This window comes from Leucopleurus acutus, assembly GCF_964270905.1.
Source record: "Leucopleurus acutus genome assembly, chromosome: 6".
NCBI lineage: Eukaryota > Metazoa > Chordata > Mammalia > Artiodactyla > Delphinidae > Leucopleurus > Leucopleurus acutus.
In genome coordinates this window covers 28,139,133-28,163,997 of record NC_139149.1, presented here as the reverse complement: position 1 = coordinate 28,163,997, position 24,865 = coordinate 28,139,133, and the positions used below count along the sequence as shown (strand labels likewise).

At 36.7% G+C, this 24,865-nt stretch overlaps 1 protein-coding gene across 2 annotated transcripts in view; it reads right to left on the bottom strand.

Annotated features, from left to right (window-relative positions):
* SPOPL (speckle type BTB/POZ protein like) overlaps positions 1-24,865 on the bottom strand; it is a 62,173-nt gene that overhangs the window by 24,213 nt on the left and 13,095 nt on the right. Inside the window, exons 1-2 of one of the 2 annotated variants that reach the window (XM_082841309.1) lie at positions 10,821-10,986; positions 10,373-10,464 (exon numbers count right to left, since the gene is read on the bottom strand). The exons of the other annotated variant lie outside the window; for it this stretch is intronic. The gene's annotated coding sequence lies outside the window, so the exon portion shown is untranslated. Of the gene's footprint in view, positions 1-10,372; positions 10,465-10,820; positions 10,987-24,865 lie in introns of those variants that run through there. 2 annotated transcript variants of the gene reach the window in all.

Genomic DNA, 24,865 nt, shown 5'->3' with positions numbered 1-24,865 from the left:
AAATCAAGCCCTGAATCAAGTCCACCTGATCTGGCAGCAAAGCTGCTGGTCTTCCTGGCTAGCCCCAGACTAGTAAAGCTACCACTGTTTTCTACCGGGTTGAAGGTGGAAATAGGAGCAGAAACACGAGTTGGATATTTCTCTTAAGCAAATTCACAATTAATAAATGTACCGAAAGGGCAACGATTATCAACTTACCCATTAGGAATATGTGAAAGAGCCTGTCCTAGTCAATACTTTTGCCACTGATTCTGAAGCAAGCTAATAAAATAAGCCACAATAACCAACCTTGAAAACAACAAACCAAGAAAAGTATCTGCAATGCACATAGCACACAAAAGGGTAATTTCCCTAATACATAAAGAATTCCTAAAAATCAGAAAGAAAAAGTAAAGAATACAAATAATTCATAGAAAAAGAACTTTACTCATAATTAGAGTAGTATAAATTGAAACTAAGTTAAGAAGCCGTTTTTTAACCCAGGACACTAGTGATAATCCAAAAAAAGTGGTGAGAGTTTAAGGACAGGCATTCTCATACATTTCTTGTGGGAATGTATATAAATTGTAAAGTTGTTTTAATAACCTCCCTCATTTTTTTTTGCGGTACGCGGGCCTCTCACTGTTGTGGCCTCTCCCATTGCGGAGCACAGGCTCCGGACGCGCAGGCTCAGCGGCCATGGCTCACGGGCCCAGCCGCTCCGCGGCATGTGGGATCTTCCCGGACCAGGGCACGAACCCGCGTCCCCTGCATCGGCAGACGGACTCTCAACCACTGCGCCACCTTCGGGAAGCCCCTTCCTCATTTTTTTAATGGTGAAATTTCTGGCAAAAGGGAAAGGAAATGATGCTAATAAATAAACTACTATTTTACAAGTATAAAAATGCTGATGCTTCTCATGGACATCAAATAACACTAATTATATGGTTTCTGTCAACTAAGAATGATTTCAGAAAGATTCAGAAAAAGTTAGTGAGATGAAAAAGCAATTTGCAGGAGAATAGCTAAAAAGGGGAGAGTGGAGTTTAACCTCCTTTATAATCAGTTATAAAAGAATCCATGGGGCTTCCGTGGTGGCGCCGTGGTTGAAAGTCCGCCTGCCGATGCAGGGGACGTGGGTTCGTGCCCCGGTCCGGGAAGATCCCACATGCCACGGAGCGGCTGGGCCCGTGAGCCATGGCCGCTGAGCCTGCGTGTCTGGAGCCTGTGCTCTGCAACGGGAGAGGCCACAGCAGTGAGAGGCGCGCGTACTGAAAAAAAAAAAAAAAAAAAAGAATCCATACCATTTTTCACCTATAGTATTTATTTTCAAAGATTATTTTAAACTGTCAATTCCTATAGCCAGGAAAACTGCAGAGAAGCAGATATTACTTTACTGACAAATCTTTTCTGTAGGACAATCTTACAATTAGTATCAAAAGAAATTTTTTTCTCAGATTCATTCTAGAAATTCATCTTGGGACAAATATCACAACTGTGGGAAAAGATAACTAAGTATAAGCGTAGTATGTTTTTGTGATATATTTATATACACAGAACTATGCAACCATTAAGAATGTACTTAATTTTCTTAATGACAGGTAAAGTATTCAACATATGTTTAAAGTAAAACATTAAACAGAGTATGCCTTAAAGGACCTCACTTTAAATAGCACATACAGGCATAGCTCAAGATACTGAGGGTTCGGTTCCAGACCACCACAGTAAAGCGACTATCACAAAGTGAGTCACATGAAATTTTTGGTTTCCCAATGCATATAAAAGTTATGTTGACACCATGCTGTAGTCTATTAAATGTTCAATAGCATTACGCCTAAAAAATGTACAGACCTTAATTAAAAGATACTTTATTGCTTAAAAATGTAACCATCACCTGAGCTTACAGAGAATCATAATCTTTTTGCAATAGTAACATCAAATATCACTGATCAGATCACCATAACAAATGAAAAAGTTGGAAATATTTTAAGAATTACCAAAATGTGACACAGAGACATGACATTAGTAAATGCTGTTGAAAAAATGGCACTAATAGACTTGTTTGATGCAGGGTTGCCATAAACCCTCAATTTGTAAAAAGTGCAGCATCTGTGAAGTGCAAAAAAGTGAAGCACAATAAAACGAAGTATGCTTGTAGAGTTATTACAAGTATGGGTGCATAGAGAAAAACAGACTGGCACATAGACACACTGAGTTGAACTTTGGCACTGATAATGCTGCTAAGATATATATCTTAAGTATTAACAGAGGCTACCTCTGGGTGGTGGGATTTTTGCTTATTTTTATTTGTTTATATTTTCTAAGTATGTTATTATGTTTTAATTAACAGAGATACAAGTCATTATTTTTAAAAGAAGTAGAAAATCAGTTATTTGCATGCTTACATTAGCCCACAGAAAATGTGTTTGTGTGTGTGTGTGTGTGTGTGTGTGTGTGTGTATGTGACAGAGAGAGACTTTTCAAGTAGTAGACATTGAGAGACATTAGGTCAAAGAAGATGGTAAGTCAAAGAAAACTTTAATCATAATCTTTAATACTTAACTTTCTATAAGAAGATGCTAAGTTAATACTAATAAAATAAATAAAACGTAAGTTTAAAGAATCTAGAGTAAAAAACAAAAGTTCTTTAATGCCTCTACAAGAGTTTTTACCTTGCTCAAGTGTAACTCACAACATAATCCATGTATGTGTATATATATATATATATATATATATATATATATATATATATATATAAAGAACCAAGTAAAAGGTTACAAAGATTTTTGTCTTTTTTCCAACTACTTCAAATGATGTAGTTATGTAATGGGGGTATGAAGAATACTGGTGAGCAGACTGCATTTGTGCATACTTACAAGACATTATGTACCTTGTTTATTCCTCCACAACTCTATGAGATGGATGTTAATAACCCCACCTTAACCATGAGAAAATGACTAGACAAGTTAGAAAGCTTACTTTAGACTTTATTAACCAGAAAGTGGCTGAACATAAATGTGCCTGGCTCCAAAGTCTATACTCTTTCCATAGAATAATGCTGCTGCTCCTGATATAATAGAGCTGAAACAGCCCTTAACCTGTCTGGTCCAACTCTTACTTTACAGTTGAGGACCAAGATGAGAGAAATGGACCAAACTAGAAAAATACACTGCCCATGTTTACATTGCTGGATAAATATCGGAAGAAGAACAAAGACAAAGATCTCCTAATGTCCATTTCAGTGTTATTGCCAGTATTCTATTTTTTCTTCTCTTCAAACGTTAAAAAATAAAAAAAAAGATAGTAGACCATCAGCTACATTCAGGACTTCCTATTCTTGTTCTTGCAGAAAGAGCCCAACTAATATAAAATCTAGAGAATAACTGTAAACAATCTACACAAATTAACAAATAAAGGTTTCACCCATATTCTAAATATGTTTCTTTTAAAAATTTTAAGTGTGATGTTTTATAGCTTTATTTTAAAAAGCAAGACTTATTAGAATAAACATATATGTAATTTTCTACTTAAAAAAAAAATGTTTGAGTGCCAGACTTAACGTTCTATTATAGCAGTCCCCAAGCTTTTTGGCACCAGAGACTGCTTTCATGGAAGACAATTTTCCCACGGATGGGGGTGGGGGGTGGTGACATGGCCCAGGCGTTAATGTGAGCGATGGGGAGCGGCAGATGAAGCTTTGCTCGCTTGCCTGCTGCTCACCTCCTGCTGTGTGGCCCAGTTCCTAACAGGCCATGGACCGGTACTGGTCCACGGCCCGGGGGTTGAGGACCCCTGTTCTATTAGGCATACGTAACGGACACACACTCAGCTACATAAATTCACCATAAAGAATGTCAAATATCCAGAATATATATAAAGAACCGTATGTCAAACAACCATCTTCCTACCACCAAACCTCTTCTTCCTACCAGAAGTTATCTGTATCTTAAAGTTCTAGCATAGCAAAGAATTTCTTCACATTCTTGTGTATCTGTGAATCCCTAAATTATATAGATAGAAATTTACAGATGTAGTAAAGTATATGCATATAGACCTCACTGAAAATGGCAAAGTGGGGTGTGCTTTGTGCAGGCTGGTAACCTTCCTGAAGGATCAGCTTAAGGGCTTGCCTTTGTCTCACCTGTCTTGGAGCTTCTGCAGGGTAGAAGCAGCATTCTGGGTGGCAGCATTTGTCAAAACCATTTAAAAGCAAATGTATTACTGTACCTGTCTGGAACAGGGGAAAGTGTTGGGGCAATCATCAGCCAGATAGGAAAGCCTGAGGAGAAAGAAACTGAGAAAGATACTTGGGAGAAAAGGGCTTTTAAAAGCTCTCACACATACAGGGGAAGTTAGAAGGTCATGTGCATAACTGAGTCCAAACATATCCTTGGAAAAAATGTGAGACAACCCTGAGCTATCAACTCTGGCTGACCTTTAGGTGTCACACAAGCAGAAAGTGAAGACTAAGGCAGAGCTGTAAATGGTGAAGCTTTGAAGGAGTGCTCAAAAGAAAAAGCCAATTTCTACAAAACTAGAAAAGCATGTTTTTGGCTCCGTGTATTTATGGAAATCAAAAATAAGTTGAAAGTAAAAAGATGAGAAAAGATATTCCATGTGAAGAACCAAAAGAGAGCTGGGTAGCTATCGTAATAAGACAAATGGACTTTAGTCAAAAGTTATCACAGGAGACAAAGCAGTACAGTACATATTGATAAAAAGGTGAACCATGACGAAGACATAACTATAAACATATATGCAAACAGAGCTCCAAACTATATCAAGAAAGAACTAATGAAATTGGAAACAGTCAATTGCTCAATAATAGTTGGAAATATCAATATGCGACTTTCAATAATACATAGAACACCCAGGAAGATGATCAATAAAGAAACTGAGGACTTGAACAACATCATAAAACAACTAAACCTAACAGACATTCACATGTCGACAACAGAATACAAATACACATTCTTTTCAAGTGCACATGGAATATTCTCCACTTAGACTGTATGCTATGCCACAAAACAAGTCTCTGACAAATTTTAAAATACTGAAAAAGTATCTTCTCTAATTGCGCTCCCTCTTTCCCCTTGGGGCTCAGGTATCGATCTTACTGGGAAGAGCAGGATGTCAACACTTCCCACTCTATTGCTGAAGCTAAGCTCCCAAGTGAATGTGGCCAAGAGATGGCGGGGGTTGGGGGGCGGGGGGGGGGTGAATGTAGGATCTACCTTGGGTGTGGTGCTGTTGTAGCACTGACTGCTACTGTTGTAGCCTGTAAGGTGGGAGTCCCATACTGGGAGGACCAAGCCAGGAAGACCCGAGGGTGCCATTCCCCTCCTCTACCCCCATTCCACCAAGTGCTTAGCTCCTAGAGCAGAGATATCACTGGGAGAGAAATACATCACTGTACTCACTCCAGACTCCAGAAACCTGACCTGGAGATACTGCCTGTGGGGCAAGGAGGCCATAAAACTGAGAGCTTCAAATCTTTTCCTAGAGAAATAGCAATTCATTTGCAAGGGAATGAGCAAGGGTGCTCTGAAAAACAGGAGAGGTCCTGGTGAAAGGCAATTGAGAGGAGATTAGAGGAATCTTGGGACGTAAAAGCTAAACTGTAGGCCAGTTTGTTTGCTAGGGAGCAATGGAAACAACTAGGAGGAGCCTTCCTGGGGTCAGAACATATCTCAAGCACTGATTTAGGAAAACTTTCCTCCAAAGGAACTCAAATTTGATTAGTACCTGAAGCAATTAATGCCTCAGGCCATTGCTAACATTATAGTGCAATTAGCCTTAGATTAGTGGACCATAACAGTTCTAAGTTGTCAGGGAAAGAGACAGTCAAGAACTCTGCCAATATCATTGTCATCCCAGCGTTAACCATTGGAAAACGTAGGGCTATAACCCTAGAGAAGTAACATCAGAGGCTGTGTGTGTTCGCGCACATGTGTGTGTGTGTGTGTGTACGTGTTGGGGGGTGTGGTGGGGGAGTGGGGTGGATGGAAGGAGAGGAAAACAAACTCCACTAAAATAATCCCGCAAGTCACTGAACAAATAAACAAACAGGTAAGAATAATATGCACTGGAAGGGAGAAACCAACTCCAAGAATTTCTAACATTATATAAAATGTTCAGTTTCAAACATAAAATTATGCAGATTTTCTTTGCAAAACACATGCAAAGAAACAAGAAAGCATGACCCATATAATGGGGAAAAAGTAGGTAATAGAAACTGTCTATGTAGGAGATGTTGTATACACATGTGAAGAACTAAAGGAAACCGTGATTAAACAAGTAAAGTATGTTGATAATGTCACAAAAAATAGAGCATATCAATGTAGAGGTAAAAATTATTATTATTTTTTTAAAGAAACTCTGGACTTGAAAAGTACAATAATTGAAATGGAAGAATGACATAAGGGGCCATGTTCATATACAGCAGATATGAAGGTAGAAGAATTACTGAACCTGCTGAGAGATCAAGAGATTATGCAATCCATAGATGAAAGAATGAAGAAAAATAAACAGAGCCTAAGAGAAGTGTGGGACCCTATTAAGTACACTGACATACATATAATGGGAAAAAAAAGACAAAATGGAGCAGAAGAAAAAAATATTCTAAGAAACGTTGAAAACTTCCCAAATTTATTGAAAAACAACAATATATACACATTTAGGGAGCTCAACTAACTCCATGTAGGATACACGCAAAGAGATCCATAGACACATCACAGTAAAAATGATGAAAGCCAAAGACAAGGAAAAAATAGTCACTAGGATGGTTATGCTACAATTAAAAAATGGAAAATTACCAGCATTGGTGAGAATGTGGAGGAATTAGAAACCTTGCATATTGCTGGTGGAAACAAAATGGTTCATTTCAGCTGCTGTGGTATATTTGGCAGTTCCTCAAAAAGTAATTCCATTCCTAATTATACATCCAAAATAACTGAAGACAGGTGTTCGAACAAAAACTTGTACATCGATGTTCACAGCAGCACTATTCACAATAGCCAAAAGTTTATTGGCTAATAATCCAAATCATCAACTGATGAACTGATAAACAAAATGTATAACCACGTGGGGCTTCCCTGGTGGTGCAGTGGTTGGGAGTCTGCCTGCCGATGCAGGGGACATGGGTTCATGCCCCGGTCTGGGAGGATCCCACATGCCGCGAAGCAGCTGGGCCCGTGGGCCATGGCCGCTGAGCCTGCGCTCCGCAGCAGGAGAGGCCACAACAGTGAGAGGCCCACGTAACGCAAAAAAAAAAAAATGTATATCCACGCAATGGAATATCATATAGCCAGAAAAAGTAATGAAGTATGTGCTATAACATGGATGAACCTCAAAATATCATGCTAAATGCAAAAAGCCAAACACAAAAGGCCACACACTGTATGATTTCATTTACATGAAATATCCAGAATATGATATGACATATGGACAGAAAACAGATTAGTGGTTGCCAGGGGCTAGAGGGAGGGTGAGACATGGGGAGTGACTGTTCAGTGGGTATGGGGTTTCCTTTTGGAGTAATAAAAATGTTCTGGAACTAGATAGTGGTGCTGGTTACACAATACTGTGAATGTACTATAAACACCAATGAACTGTATACTTTAAAACTGTTAAGGGACTTCCCTGGTGGTCCAGTGGGTAAGAATCTGCATTCCCAAAGCAGGGGACCTGAGTTCAATCCCTAGTCGGGGAACTAGATCCCACGTGCATGCCACAACTAAGAAGTCTGCATGCTGCAACTAAGAGCCCACATGCTGCAATGAAGATCCTGCGTGCCACAAATAAGACCCAGCACAGCCATAAATAAATAAGTAAATATTTTGGGACTTCCCTGGTGGCACAGTGGATAAGACTCCGCACTCCCAATGCAGGGGACCCGGGTTCGATCTCTGGTCAGGGAACTAGATCCCACATGCAGGCTACAACTAAGAGTTCACATGCTGCAACTAAAGAGCCTGTGTGCTGCAACTAAGGAGCTGGCAAGCCACACCTAAGGAGCCCACTTGCTGCAACTAAGGACCCCGTGAGCCACAACTAAGACCTGGTGCAACCAAATAAATAAATATTAAAAAGAAAACAACTGTTAAAATGGTGAGTTTTATGTTATATGAATTTTACCTCATTTAAAAAATATATGCACATACATGTCCATATCTACATATACACACATATTTCTTTTGTCATTAAAAATAATGGAATTATAAAGTCTCTTCTGTAACTGTTGAGACTAAATTAGCTACTATTAGAGAATAAAGTACTAAAGAGATTATTTTTAATAACTCCCAAGAGAGACATTTTCAACAGCTGTGTAGTATTCCTAGTGTGTTAGCTATCAAGCTTCCAGACTATTGGAATATATGAATTATCCAGCAAAGTTCGGGTTTTTTTTTTAAAGCCATACTGTCTGAAGAATATTATCGAAATTCTATCCAGTTATAAAATGTGACTCGTGTATTTACGAGGTACCTCTTTTGTACTGTCATCTGTAATCAGTGCAAGTCTTCTAGGAGCTTTCTTAACCAAATGTGATGTTGATCATAACATTTTTGTGTATTAATTCTTCAACTAACAAAATGTAAATCACGCTGCAACTGTGAAATACTACCATATTTATCCTAAAAGTTATAGAACTGCTTCATGAAGTTATAACTGAAAATACTGTCTGAGGTCAAGGCAATTTTATATATATCAACTATAATTACATAATGAAATAAGTTAGTATGTAACTTAATATATAATAATATATAATGTTCAACAGTTTTGTTAAGACTTATCAGGAAGAATAAAGATAAAATAATAACAATACATGTATCATAAGCTTCTTAAATCTCTTTAAATTAAGCATATGGGGACTTCCCTGGTTGCACAGTGGTAAAGAATCCATCTGTCAATCCAGGGGACATGGGTTCGAGCCCTGGTCCGGGAAGATCCCACATGCCGCAGAGCAACTAAGCCCATGAGCTACAACTACTAAGCCAGTGCATATACAAGTTATGTTTACACTATACTATAGTTTACTAAGTGTGCAGTAGCATTATGTCTAAAAAAATGTACATACATTAATTTAAAAATATTTTCTTGCTAAAAATGCTGACCATCATCTGACAACACAGGGTTGCCACAACCTTCAATTTGTAAAGACACATTATCTGTGAAGCACAATAAAGCAAAATGCAATAAACGTTGTGCCTGTATAAGGGTAAAGAAAAGTTTAGGTTAAAAATAATGAGAATAAATATATAACTGACAAATCCTATCCAAAACAAAGCAGGTACAGCTACATTAGCTAAATTTAAAATTTAAAAGAAATTTTAAAGCAAGAAGTATTCAGAGACATAAAAAGGAAAATAATAAGATGAGAAAAAAGGTCAATCATAAAAACATAATACTAAATGTGTCTGTATGCAATAGGATGATTCCAAAAATCACACTGGGAGACTTTACTTCACTTCTCTCAGTAAGTGAAAGAACAATCTTAATGACATATATAGGTAAATATACATACACATATTCATATATATATATGAGGGGCCAGAGGGAGGGAGAGAGGCAGGAGTTGAGGGGAGAGATATGGCACCCAACAGCAAAAGAATGCAAATTATTTTCAATGGCACAGGAATCATTGCCCAAAACTGACCATATTACTGCAAGATGAAGAAAGCCTTACAAACAAACACTGGTCAATGAAATCAATCAAAGTATAAACCTTAATCACAGTGGGATTAAGTTAAAAATCAATAAGCAAAAAGATAACTAGAAAATACTTAATCTCCAAAAATTAAATAATAGCTTTCTAAATCTATGGGTGAAAAAAGAAATCACAATGAGAATTAGAAAACATTTTGAACTGAATATTAAAGATAAGAAATTTCCAAACTTGTAAGATGTAGTTATATCAATGCTTAGGAAATTTATACCTTTCATGCATCTATCAGATAAGGAAGGCTGAAAATCAATGACAAGCTTCTATCTAAGGAAGCTAGAAAAGAGTATGTCAAACCCAAAGAAAGGAGAGTAATAAAAGTATGAGCAGAAAGCAATGACTAGGAAAAAAAGTGTACGACAGACAACAGAAAAAAATGCAAAGCCAAATGCTTTGTATTATTTTTGAAAAAAATAATAAAATCGATAGCTTTAGACTAATCAAGGGAAATGAGAGAGGACACAAATTTACAACACCTAAAATGATGCTCTGAAGGATAATGAGGCTATCATGAAAATGTTACACCAACTTAATTGATAATTTAAGTAAAATGAGAAAATTACCTGAAAAAATCACTTTCCAAAACTGACATACAATATGAAAGAGAAAATTATAAAGTCCTATTTTTGTTAAACTTTAATTATTAAAAACCCTCTCACAAGGAAAACTTACAGGAATGGCTTCACTGCACAAGCTCTTCCACAAAATGGAAAACAAACTTCACAGCTTGTCTGATGAAACCAGTGTAACTTTTATACCAAAACCTGTCAAGCACATTACAAGAAGGAAAAATATAGGAAAGTCTGTCTCGTGAACATACATATAAAAATCCTAAGCAAACTAATAGCAAGTCAAACCTAGGACGGCATGAAAAGTATATTTCATGACCAATGAAGTTTTATTTGAGTAATGCAAGGGTGATTAACATCAGAATCTATTAGTTTTTTCTATTAACCAAAAAAGGGGGAAAACAGATCACCCTGACAGATGCAGAAAAAGCATCTGATAAAATTTAATACCCATTTGGGATAAAAACTCTTTAAAAAACTGTGAATAAAAGAGAACTTCCAAAAAAAAAAGAACTTCTTTAATTTTACAAAAAGTGTCTTAAAACACATACCCACACCCCTACAGTAAGAGTTCCAGGTGAGATGAGACAAAGAAAGACCACTATCAGCACTTTCACGCAACACTGCACTTGAAGTCCCAGGCAGTACCTTAAAGCAGGAAAAAAATAAAGGCATAAGAATTGGAAAAGAAAAAAGAAAATCATCATCATTCCCAGATAACACACATGATTGTGTACAAAGTAACAGAATTAACAAGGAATTTTGTACAAGTTGCTGTATAACATATAAAAATCTATTGTATTTCTATATGTTAGCAACAATTATAAAATAGAAAATTTTAAAGATACCATTTATAATATAATTAAAAAATCCACTTTTCCTAGAAGTAAATCTAATGAAAGATGCTCACGAACTCTATACTGAAAACTACAAAATGGTACTGAGAGAAAAGTAAAGTAAAAAGAAATATGCCATGGTTCATGAAATGTAAAATAAATCTTATAAAGAATTCTCCCCAGATTGACAAAAATTCAGTACAATCACTATCAAAATCCCAATTTTGCTTTTTGTGGAAATTGTCAGATGAATTCTAAAATTTATATGGATATGCAAAAGCATTCTTGAAGAACAACAAAGCTAAAGGACTATAAGTACGTCAAGTGTATGACATCAAGACTTAAGTATAAAAAACAAGTATAAAATTTCAAGACTTAAAATGTAGCTATTGAAATTAAGACAGAGTGGAACTGGTGAAAAAATTAGAGAAACTGATCAATGGAAGAAAACAGAATCCGGAAACAGATGTACGCATATTTAGCATATTTATGACAAATAACGAAATGCAGTACAGAAATGATGGTCTTTATGGTCCTGGGTCAAATGGACGGTCATAGAGAAAAATAAAATCTTGACTCCTACCTCATGTCATATACAATGATCAATTCCAGATTTAGTTCAGATATAAATACGAAAGTAAAGCAATAAAACTTGGAGGGAGTGGGGAATGGGAGAATATCTTTACAACTCTGGGGTAGGCAAATATTTCTTAAGCAGGACACAGGGTAGAAAAAGATATTTGCAATACAGGGATCTGATACAGGGCTTATATCCAGAGTATACAGAGAATTCCTACAAATTATTATAAAAAGTGCAGGGAATTGAACAGAAAAATTGGCCAAAGACTTAAATACTTCATAGAAAGTGAAAAAAAAAAAAAGATATCCAAAAGGTCAGTCAACATATGAAAAGGTGTTCAACTTCATTAGTCATCAGACAAATATATTAAGACAACAGTGTGATAACCACTACTCACACAACAGGATGGCTAAAATTAAAAAAGATAATACATGTTGCCAGAGAGGGAGAAATGAATCTCTAAAATTACACTGATGGTGAAAGTATAAATTAGTCTAGCCACTTTGGAAAACTGCAATATCTATTAAAGCCAAACAATTGAATACCTTTGAAACCCATCAATTCCACTCCTGGGTATACAGCCAGAAGCATACATTCATATGTTCTTCAAAATATGTGTACAAGATTGCTCATTGATGGGCTCTACATATAAATATAAAAACAAAGCAGTAAAGCTCTTGTGATTGTCAAAAACTGAAAACTACCCAATTATTCCTAAGTAATAGAATGGGTAAACTATGGTACATTCATATAGTGAAATATTATACAGCAATGAGAATGAAGTCAGAAGAGCAGAGGTATAAGTGACAAGGTTTTGAGGAATTATGGATATCAAGGTTTGTAGTTTAGAAAACAGACTTAAGTCAATGATAAAGGTGATTCATGTAAGAGACAATAAGAAGCTGCGTTTCTGGACAATTTAACAGTTTGGGGGTAGGAGAGGAAGTGGAATTATCATCACATTCAAGAAGACCATAAAAATATACATATTTATTATAATTTACAGAAGTACACACACAGAAAAATGATACAATGAGATGAGTGTTATTTATTAGCTTCCTATGAGTCCAATCATGCAAAGAACCCTATTACTATTCCAGTAGGTGCTTACTAAGAGGGAACAAAAATCTCTAGCAGTTACTGCAAAGTATATTTGCTACTGATTCCAGCAAGTCACCAACAGACTTCATCCAAGGTTTTCAACTCATGGAATTGAGGAAGTTTTCTCTGCAAATGCATCTTCAGTACTATACAAAGAATCATTGTGAAAATTGATTTTATAATAATCAACTTCATAGCCAACTTTAGAGAAACTTATCTGTTCTATAAGGAAAGAGTTATCTAAAATGTGTAACTTTTTCCTGAATAGAAGCAATCTAACAATATCAAGAATAAATATTTTGTAAAGGCTTTCTATATGCCAGGCCTAAGTATTTGTCTAATTTGATTCCCAAAATAACTCTACGAGGAGAGTAATCACTGCTTCTGCCAATGTTATAGGGGAGTAAACTAGAGTGCAAAAAGGCTACATAATCTACCCAGGATTATAATGCTAAAATTTCGCAATGTCTGCCTGCCTGCCTGGATTCAGCCTAAGCTTATAATTCTTAAAGATGACCTTTCTAGCATGTTAGTAACAGAAAAAAACAACAAAAACCAAAACAAACAAACAAAGGGGTTTCATACTCTCTTCCAAACTCATGTGACAGATTATATGGCCTTCCATCAACTTTCTAATTTCTAGATGTCTGGATCAGATATTGTACCCAAGATGGAACTTTGAAAGCAGTACACAGTTCAAGGCAGTCAAGTGAGCATATTTATCTGTCTTTTTTATTTCTCAACATACCAATGAGATGAAAACAAATTTTTGCAAAAGAATGTAGTCATAACTGGGCTGGAAAATACAAAAGGATGATATTGGTGGATCAGAAATTTTGAGAAATTTAAGGCAGATAAATGGGAACAAATTAGCAGAGAAATCAATTAGATAGGAACAAGTCAGCAGAGAAACTTAAAGGAGAAAATCACAACAGACAATTGGGAAAAGGTCCAAAACTGTAAAATAAAACAAAATAACCCTGGTAGAAATGGAGACAATTTAGGGGACAGAATGGTACACTTAAATAAAACAGGAATAAGCTGCTTTGAACAAGTGGTTAGAAAACAAGAATTCTTGTTAAGTAAAAATATAAATGGGGGACTTCCCTGGTGGTCCAGTGGTTAAGAATCCGCCTTCCAACGCAGGGGACGCTGGTTCAATCCCTGGTCAGGGAACTAAGATCCCACATGCTGGAGGGCAACTAAGCCCACGTGTCACAACTAGAGAGCCCAAGCATCGCAACTACTGAGCCCACACACTGTGGAGCCACGTGCCACAACTAGAGAGAAGACTGCACTCCACAACTAGAGAAAAGCCTGCACACTGCAACAAAGAGCCCGTGTGCCACAACTAAGACCTGACACAGCCAAAAATAATAAATATTAAAATATATATATTTAAATAATTCCAATGGGTAAGATAAACAATAAAATGTTTATAATTAATGGAGAATAAAAGATAAAGACTACTTTTGAAGACACAAACTAAATACACAAAGAATATAGGAAATAAGAGAAGTTAGGGACATGGAGGTCAGACAGAAGAGATCCAGTATTCCAACAGGAGAGCCATTAAATGCTCCTGAAGGGGATTAAGACAGAAATAACAGAGATACATCAGAGAAAAAACCAGAAGACTATTTCCACGATCTGAAGGAAGACACAAGTTCCCAGTCAGGCCTCACCAAGTACCAAGAATGCTTACTGAAAAAAGATCTATACCTAGACACATCCTGGCAAAATTTCAAAGTTCCACCAAATAAGAGAAAATCTTAAAACTTCTCATGTTATCTACAAAGGAACCAGTCACACTGAAATCTAAATGCTGTTAAGATATAAGGAGAAATGCTTTTAAGGTTTTTAAGAAAAATTTTGAATTTAGAATTTCATACTCAAAATTCTTCAGGAATGCAAGCTGAAGAAAGGACATTTTCAGACAGCAAATACTTGAAAAGTCTGTCATTCTATATTGAAAATTACTCAATGAACCCAATGAACTCCAAACTTTTGTATGACGTGCCTTTATGATTAAAAATCATTTGCTCTCAGCATGCATGTCTATTTATAAATTAATGTATTATTATAGTAATATATTTACGTATATTATAAAGCATATCAAAATTTAAAATAATCAGATAAAAATTAAATAATTTTTAATATATTCTGACACCCCCCCAAATTATCTTGTGTAACCCGTTTATGTGGATGCTTCGTTTTGAAGACCACAGCTCTAACCAAATGAAAACGAACCCTAAAGAAAGAAACCATGGGCTTGAAAAAACAACAGAACTGAACAGGTCTCAGTAGAGAAGGAAACTAAAAAAGAACTAGGAGAATTCACTACAGTTTGACACTTAGAAAATTTTCCACTGGTAAAGTTTTTATGTACATAGGATTACATTTCATTTTCTGTGAGGCCACCCTACTTTGTTCTATAGTAAGTATTTATATAATCACATTATAAATATTTCCAGGTTTAAAAATTTTAGAATTGGTCTGCAAATAAAGCAAAAAAGAAATTAAAATGCAAACACATTGATGATGTAGCCTTAACAACGAATAATAATTGGGAGATTGACGGAGTGAGGAGAGAAACAAGACTATCATTCACAGAGGTAGGCAATACTGTCTAGAACTAAAAGCAGGCACAATTTACAGTGGGAAGTGGAACTAGGGGTGGGAAGGTGACCTCCTATTCTTTTGACTCTTATGTAATATGAATCGCAATATAATTACGAATTCTATTTTTAAGAAGCATTATAAGCAGGAGGGAAAGCAGTACATAACACAGTATGCCCATTTAGAAAACTGAAATTGGTTACTGATTGCCATAGCCAGCTCCCATTAAATACACCTACCACCTCCATCACCCTCCATTCATTTACTGCCTTTTACTACTGAGTTTTACGTGCACAGAACAGCTGTGTTTTTACCTAAACTATGATCTTCTTGAAGGTTTTTCTGTTTTATTCATTTCTGCAATGCAAAGCCTAGCACAATGCTCAGTGTTTATTTTTTAAAAAGAGGGAAGGGACTAATTAAATGGTCTGAGGAAAATAATGGAGAAAAGCCATCTTGTAGTTCCAATCACTTAAAACCAGTTTATCTCAAGTTTACTAAAGTTCACTAAAATGCATATAACACGGAGAGAAAGGCTCCTCTTTGAAACAGAAACAGCTGTGACTCTCAGGAGAGTGATTCAACTCAGTGGCAGCACATCTAGACACAGGTTCTAGTAAAAATCTTAGGGGGCAGGAACAGGGGCTGATGAAGGATATAGCAACAGAAATATTCTGAACTCTCAAGAAAAAAAATGGCTGGGGGTGGGAAGACCATTCCTGCTTCCTGACTATATATACTCCTATAGAAGAGGAAAGCTAAAAGAGCTGGGGGGGAGTGGACGGGCACACAGGAGTCACGGCTTATGATGAAATCACCCAGGGCGTGCGCGTCAGCGCGCGCGCGCACACACACACACACACACACACACACACACACACGTTGCGCAAATACTTCCATTTACCTTATAGTCTCTTACTGGGGCCCTTAATTTTTTCCTACTTTGGTTATTGAGAGGCCTAAGTGAAATAGCAGTTTTACAGTTTGAACTCTCTGCCCAAAATAAAAGGTGACTTTTCTTTAAACTTGGTAATTTGAAATTTTGGTAAATCAAAAGCAGGAGACTATGGGTAATTTGATAGGGTCCAACCAAGTACTGCCAGCCTCTAAGTGATTACAAATGGCAGACTCACAGGTTTACATTTTTCTAGGGCAGTGATTCTCAAATTTAACTGTGCATTAGAATCACCTGGAAGCCTTGTGAAACCAGAATACTGAGCCCCAACCCTAGGATTAATGATTCAGGGGGTCTGGGTTAGGCCCCAGAATTTGCATTTCTAACAAGTCTCAGAGGGTGCTGATGCTGCTCTTCTAGGGATCTCACACTGAGAATCACATTTCTAGTGTGAGGATTAGTCCAGAAAGCTATTATTACCAATAATACAAAAATCTCACCATCCCTGCTGCAGCTATCCATCTGTCCTCTACTTATGACTAAGTCTTCCATTCTACCTGAGTATTATCCTGAGAGGTAGATCTCTTGGGCTAGTTTTCAACTTCTTTGTTTCAGGGTCTTATTCCAGTGTTATGGAATCTGTTTTGAAATCTACAACACCCTCTAACACCGATAGTAAGGAGGTAGTTCTAATAACATATATATGGAAACTTTATTAGTAAAGGAAAATACAGACATTTTAAGATGAACTCTTTCTCTATTTGATAAATCCTAAAAGCCATTAATACATGTTAGTGAAGGTTTGTACACAATCAGGGATTTAAAGCCTCTGCTTACTGCTGCCTTGTCATTCAATGCCAAGGTTCTCCCTTAAAAAAAAGAACAAAAAACTAAAAGTCAACTCCCGTGTACACACACTGTAACCCCAAAAAATCACTCCATTTCTGTCGCTTTAATGTATTTTTTTAAAAAAAAGATTAAAACTAAAAGTTATTTAACATTTCTTGACATAGATGCAATGTCATTTTCCTTAACAAAGGTAAAAATGGAAAAAAGCCCTGGTGTCCATGTGTTGGGAGACCTGGATTCTAACCCTGGCCGTTTTTGGTTTCAGAACACATGCCCTTTTGCACATCACTGAGCTGTTGGCTAAACAAAGCATTCAGGGCGAGAATCACTAAATCCTATCCAGTTCTAACATAAGCTTATACAGTAAGACTCATACACTGTAGACTAAAATGTACTCAATATCACTACATGATTTCCTCACAGTGCAATGAACTTCTTGGGGAAAAAAAAAAAATCGACTACAGATCACTTCAGAACCTGACTGCGTTTCCTGTAGCATTACATATTAAGGACAGTCTGGCTCTTTGACAACCATTTAAAAAAAAAAAAATCGTCATTTAAAAACAACTAGATTAGGGGCTTCCCTGGTGGCGCAGTGGTTGAGAGTCCGCCTGCCGATGCAGGGGACATGGGTTTGTGCCCCGGTCCGGGAAGATCCCACACGCCGCGGAGCGGCTGGGCCCGTGAGCCATGGCCGCTGAGCCTGCACGTCCGGAGCCTGTGCTCCGCAACGGGGGAGAGGCCACAACAGTGAGAGGCCCGCGTACCGCAAAAAAAAAAAAAAAAAAAAAAAAAAAACTAGATTTATATGTCATGCTAGTTGCTACAAGTTCAATTGTTTTCATATTACTTGTGTAATAACATATACAAGGCACAATAAGAAAATTATAAGCCTATCTGCATCTATATTAATAGTCATATCCCCTTAAAATGTATGAAGCAAATATTTCACTTTTTAAAAGGAGGCTATTTCCAGAGGAGGGTGAAGGAAAAAATATAAGTAAAAGGAGGCTATTTCCAGAAATCTTATAAAGACAGTATTGGGAGTTAAAAAAATCAGCCTTATTTAAATACTCACCATGGCAGTTTATGACTATGATCATTAAACTTCATGAGGTAAGATTTTAAATTATAGTGATATATAAACTGTGGTGAACCAAAACAGGGCAAGACTAACAGTCAGGAGACTACTCACTATGGCCAAGCTGCAAGACCCCACCCCACTCCCCATTCCTTTGGGTTTTTTTTACTCATTCATTTCTTCCTTTATAGTCTCTCTCTCTCTCTTATTCACTGACCTGTTTGAGTATCTTGGGAGGTTCTACACTGAGCTAAGCCCTGTGGAGACAAGGAAGGATGGCATTATTTGAACTGATCTCAGGGGTCCCTTCAGGTAGAATCTTTATTCAAGATCTAATTTATAAATTATAACAACACACTCTTTATCAAACACAAGAGGAGTAAGTTATCTCAATCAACAAACAATAGATAACTTAACCTTATTCCTTCTTTAAGCACCAACAGTGTTTTAATCTGTTGATCTTGATTGCCACTTCTTCTGTAAAATGTTTACTAACCAACCGTTTGTTTACTCCCATACCTTTTTCTTCAGTAAAATGAATTACTCCTTAGCTACCCAAGCACTTTCATAACCAATGCCTCTTATATAGAATTAATCAAATTTATTGTAATTATTAGTACAATAATCTGTAAGATCTTACTTCACACTTTAGAATTTTACTCCTATACATATTATCTCATTTGATCCTCTAAACAACCCTGTGAAGTAGTTACTTCTATTTTACAGACAGGGAAACTGAAACAGAAGCAATATGATCTAAGGTCATAGAGTTTAAAAAAAAAAAAAAGACAAAAAAAATTCAGAAATTTAATCCAGGATTTTTTTTTTTTCCCCACTTTTTGGCCATGCCCCACAGCGCGTGGCATCTTAAGTGCCCTGACCAGGGATTGAACCTGCGTCCCCTACATTGGAAGCACGGAGTCTTAACCATGGGACCACCAGGGAAGTCCCTGAATCCAGGATTTTTAACTGAAAATACTATCGTTTTTTTCAATCCATCAAATATGCTGAACTCCTTGAGATTATATTTTCACCTTTACGTAACCACTGCCTAGTGTATACGATGGCAGATACTAAGCAAAGACATATTGACTAGATTTGAAGTCAACTACTAGAAAGGTATTACATATTTACTAGACAGTACATAATTTATTGCCTCCTAAAAACAAAGTACCAGATATAATTTAGTATTACAGAATTATCCATGGAACACCATCAGGGTTGAGAATTTGGTTTCTGAATTTAGAGTTAGGTGCAGATCCTGAAGCTGTGTAAGCTCTCTGGGCCTCAATTTTGTTTGTAAAATGGGAATAATAAATGGTAATTATCTCAAATGACTGGTGTACTGAATGGGAATGTATAGAAGACACCTAGTATAGTGTCTGGTACACAGAAAGCACTCAATAAATTAGTTTAATGTGTATGAGTATTAATATGAAACTAAAAAGTAGAACTGGTTTACAAAACAGTAATAATCTCATGAACTATGAAGAAGAACAGAGTTAAATTTGCCTAAGTATGTTGTTGAGGTTTTGTTTTTACTTTTTCAACCTTTATCACTTGGCTCTCCATGAGCTATTTACATGAGCTATGAACACTGCTCTCACGCTGCTGCTCTCATACTGCTTATCTCTAACAACTTCCGTCTCCCTTTTAATGCAAGTAATGTGGAGGTGTAGTTGTAAAAAGATAGACTGACATCCAAAGTGTCTCTCAGGAATTGTGTAACCTTCTAGAGAACTTCCTGGAGTAATGGAATTGATCTGTCTCTTGACTGGGCTGTTGTTACACAGGTGAACGTATCTGTCAAAACTCACTGAAATGTACACGTAAGAAAAGATGTGTATATGAAACAATGCAAGTTTTAAAAAAAAGTTTTTTTAGGTTTTATAACCCTTGAACAAGTTACTTTCCCTTTTTGGCCCTTAGATTTCTCAACTTCAGAAAGGGAATAATTTCTCATACAGAAAGAATATAGTGAGTGTTACAGGAGATAAGGTCTATAAAGTACTTAGTTTCTGCACAGTTAGTTGCCAGTTCTGGATCCACTTAACATTAACCCTAGGCATTTTTCAGATTTATTTGAGTCCTAAAACATTCCTCCAAAATACAACCTACATTCTCTCCCTCTCCCTTCTCCTACTCTTCGCCTCATCTCTTTTATTTTAGAAAAATATGAGTAAACATTTGATTAAAGCTTTTGCCTCCTTAGTTTTTTTTTTTTAACAAATCATAATACAGTCTTTTGCCTTCATATTTCTCTTCCTTCTCATTTAATTATAGTCAAAAAAGTGAGAATTCCCTGGGGGTCTAGTGATTAAGACTCCGCACTTTCACTGCCGAGGGCCTGGGTTCGGATCCCTGGTCAGGGAACTAAGATCCCGCAAACCACCCGGTGCTGCCAAAAACAAAACAAAGTAACAATTCCTGTTACTAGTTTTCAAATCACTTTTTAAAAGTGTCTAAGCAATGTTCTTTGTTCTAGAATTCCAGGACACTGGAACAACTTCACATTCATCTAGCATTTACTGAGCAAACATTTATTAAGAACCTAAATCGGTCAGGCACTGGAGAAACAAAGATAAGGTCAGAGAGGCAAATACCTAACTAAAGCAGATCAAATAGAACTGCTAAAATCATATCCTTTTCTTACACCTGTGAAGGATCTATTGGGTTGGCCAAAAAATTCCTTTGGTTTTTAAGTAAAAATAAAAGACACATTTTTCATTTTCACTAAGAACTTTACTGAACTTAACGTATTCACCATTTTGTTCCACTACTTTCTGCCATTTTTCAGGCAACTTCATAATTCCATATTCGCAAAACTTTTTATCTTTTTGAGCAAAGAACTGTTCCAGGTGCCTTTTGCAGTCTTCCAGGGAATTGAGATTTTTTCCACTAAGAGAATTTTGTAAAGACCGAAATAAATGGAAATCCGAAGGTGCAATGTCTGGTGAATACGGTGGATGATCAGAACTTCCCAGTGAAGTTGAACCAGTTTTTGCCTGGTCATCAAAGAAACGTGCGGTCTTGTGTTACCCTGATGGAAGATTATGTGTTTTCTGTTGACTAATTCCAGACACTTTTCGTTGAGTGATGCTTTCAGTTGGTCTAATTGGGGTTCAGTGGAACTTACTACCTAGGATAGCTTGACCCACTACGAAAATAAACTTGAATATATTATTTTAATAACAGAACTTGTTGGAATTAATCATTTAGTTTTCTGGAAGGAGCTCATAATAGAGGACTCCCTTCCAATCCCCCCATATACACAACATCATCTTCTTTGGATAAAGACCAGCCTTTGGTGTGGTTGGTGGTGGTTCATTTCACTTGCCCCACCACCGTTCTACATTATTGTACAGTATCCACTTTTCATTGCCTGTCACAATTCGTTTTAAAAACGGAACATTTTTGTTACGTTTAAATAAAGAACTGAATGCGGAAATATGGCCAAGAAGGTTTTTTTTCACTTATGTGGAACCCAAACATTAAAGCAATTCACATATCCAAGTTGGTGCCAATAATTTTCAATGCTTGATTTGGATATTTTGAGTAGGTCAGCTACCTCCCATGGTATAATGTTGATTATTCTCAATTAATGTCTCAATTTGATCGTTATCAACTTCAACTGGTCTACCCAACCACGGAGCATCGTCCGCAAGAAATCTCCAGCATGAAACTTCGCAAACCACTTCTGACACGTTTGATCAGTCATGGCACCTTTTCCATACACTGCACAAATCTTTTTTTTCCGTTTCAGTTGTGTTTTTACCTTTCTTGAAATAATAAAGCATACTACGCTGAAAATGTTGTTTTTCTTCCACCTTCAATATTAAAATGGCTACACAAAAATTCACCAATTTGATAAGTTTTCTTTAATGCACGCCGATATGACAGCTGTCACAATACAATCTAAAAAATTTGTTTCGAATGAAGTTAAAGACACCTAAGCATCACTAGAGTTATCTTATGGAAAAAACCAAATGAACTTTTTGGCGAACCCCATAGTAAAAGGAGTTGGAAGTAGTTAAAGAGTTCTGCTGACTCACCACTGTTGCTTCCAGACTACTTTTGCAACCTAACAAAACTGTATGGCAACTGCATGAGTCCATTCTTACAAAATTCTCTTACATTCTTCTCTCTTGCAATCACCTACTCACCTCTCTGAGTTAGACTCCTTTATGGAGGACTTCAACCACTGTCTCCATTGTCTTCTTTACTATTCCTGCCACCACCCTGGATGACTGCACTCCAGTGGACTTCTTCCCTACCAGCATCAAAGTTCTTTTACCTTCCTGAATGATCTCACCCACTTAAAATTTTAGCAATCTTTTTCAGAGATTCTGACTTGGAACTTACTACCTAGGATAGCTTGACCAACCATGGAAATAGACTTGAATATATCATTTTAATAAGAGAACTTATTCCTACTCTGTCATCAATTTAATCCCCCAACAGCTCTTATTACCAACACTTCACTGAGTCCATACCACTCTTCTTAAGTCATTACCCCCTTATGGCTTCCCTTCCTTCCTTATCAAACTCAAAACCCACAGTGGATCACCTCAAAAACTCTCTAGTAAGCACGCTTAACATTTCACTCCTTTGTTCTTTTATCACAACAATTCTGTAAACCCTCCATTCTGTATCAGTCTAACCACCCACTGTACGCTGTTATTTGGGTTGCTGAGCAATGGTGTAGAAAATCTTTAAAAAGAGCAGAACAGCTTCTGAAGTGTACACTTTCATTAAATAGGTACTTCTGTTTTTAACTAATTGATTTCAAGAGGATTTGTTGCAAAATAAAAGTCTTACCAAATGATGAAATAATTAAACTAGAAATTCAGCTCCTTAGTTGTACTAGACTCATTTTCAGTGCTCAACATACACAGTGGTGAATGGCTACCATAATGGAAAGTCGGAATCATAGAACATTTCTATCATTACACAAAGCTTTACTAAACAGTGCTGCTTACTCATTCTATGGCAGAACTGCTCAACCACTATTTCAGCTTACATAACCTACAATTTCTCACTGACACCACTTATTGCTATCCTTGTGACTTCATGAATCTTGCAAGCTGCATGAACGTGGAACAGGCTGGTACCCAAAGCAGTCAATGAAGGCGGAGGCATCAAATCTCTTACCGTCACCTGAGACCAAGAGGAGTTAGTTACCCCTAATCATTTATGTCCCAGCCCACTTCTAATCATGGAGATCCTCACCTTGATACTGTCACTGGTTACACTGTATCTGAGATGGGTTAGGGAAAGAGAGGTGTACTTAAGATTCCTTTCAGATTTTACCACCTGTTAAAGGCAGAACTCATTATTACACATGTCTCTCACCTATCACTAGACTAGACCATGGCAGCAGCTGGAAATAAAAATTCTACCAAACCCACTAAGGCTTATTTTAATGCAACTATTAATAGTAGTATTTCAGTAAAAATTAAACAATCATTACAAATGTTAAATTGGACAAGATGCTGGGACAAAAGACATAAACTAGTACTATCCTAGACAAAAGCAGGAAAAACCACCATCCTTGAAAAAGATAAGAGGAACTACCACTTTGGGGAACTCTAAATTATAAAATCTAGGGGAAAGAAATGGGCAAAACAGCATGCCTTAGGATACAGGGTTGTAGGGATCTATATGTCTCTATCATTACACTCTGCATGTCTACAACCATTAAAATGGCTTACTCCTCCTTAAGGAATCACACTTTCTTAAAGAAAAACATTTCATATAGTTGCTTAGTTTACAGGGGAAGAAAAGAGGAAAAAAAAGGAAAGAAAGAGAGAAGTTGAAAGAGAAAGAAATGAAGCAAAATGATCCATGAAAAGCATTGTGTTAGGACACCCTGGATTTTAATCCAGTCTTTTCTGAAATAATGTAACACATGGTCAAGCTAGACTAAATCAAAGGAGGCTATTGCCATCCACCTACCAGCCCTGCCTCTCAAGGAAATGCTTTGCAAAAAAATAAACTGAGTTGTTCTTATACCTCAAGAGAACACTTTAAGTACATGAATGCCATCTCAGCTCTTCTGATGATGAGCTAATAATTCCAAGATTCTTATGACTAGCAATAATCAGTAACTACTTATGAATATGTAGAGCACAAGTATTTATCAAACAGCTGTGCTACCCACGAACAGTACTTTGCAGCAGTAAGAAATAAAGTCAGATATTAAAATATTAGCTCTAAAAAGGCATAAGACAACGTTAAAAAGGGAAAACTATGAGCTTATCTGCAGTTATGAGTCTGTATGTGTGACTTAACAGAAGAAATCAACAACTAATTATGATTCACAAAAGGTACAGGAATGGTGCATCCCTACATATGATTCTAACATGATCTACTTGACTGGGGAATGAGAAGAGACTAACCACAATCCTAACCCTGAAAAAGATACACAGGCAAAAGTATTTTTCACATCTTTGGTATTCACTACACAATTCGATAATTAAAAAAAAAAATTAGTAGCAACACTGCCTTCTGTGACACAAGAAAAACTCCATAAATAACAAGAAATTAAGTCTAAAACAATACGTAGCATGCTGTGGGCATTTGGTAAAATTTGCTCAACTTTCAAGTTCTGAAAACTGAGTCAACTCTGCTGGGTA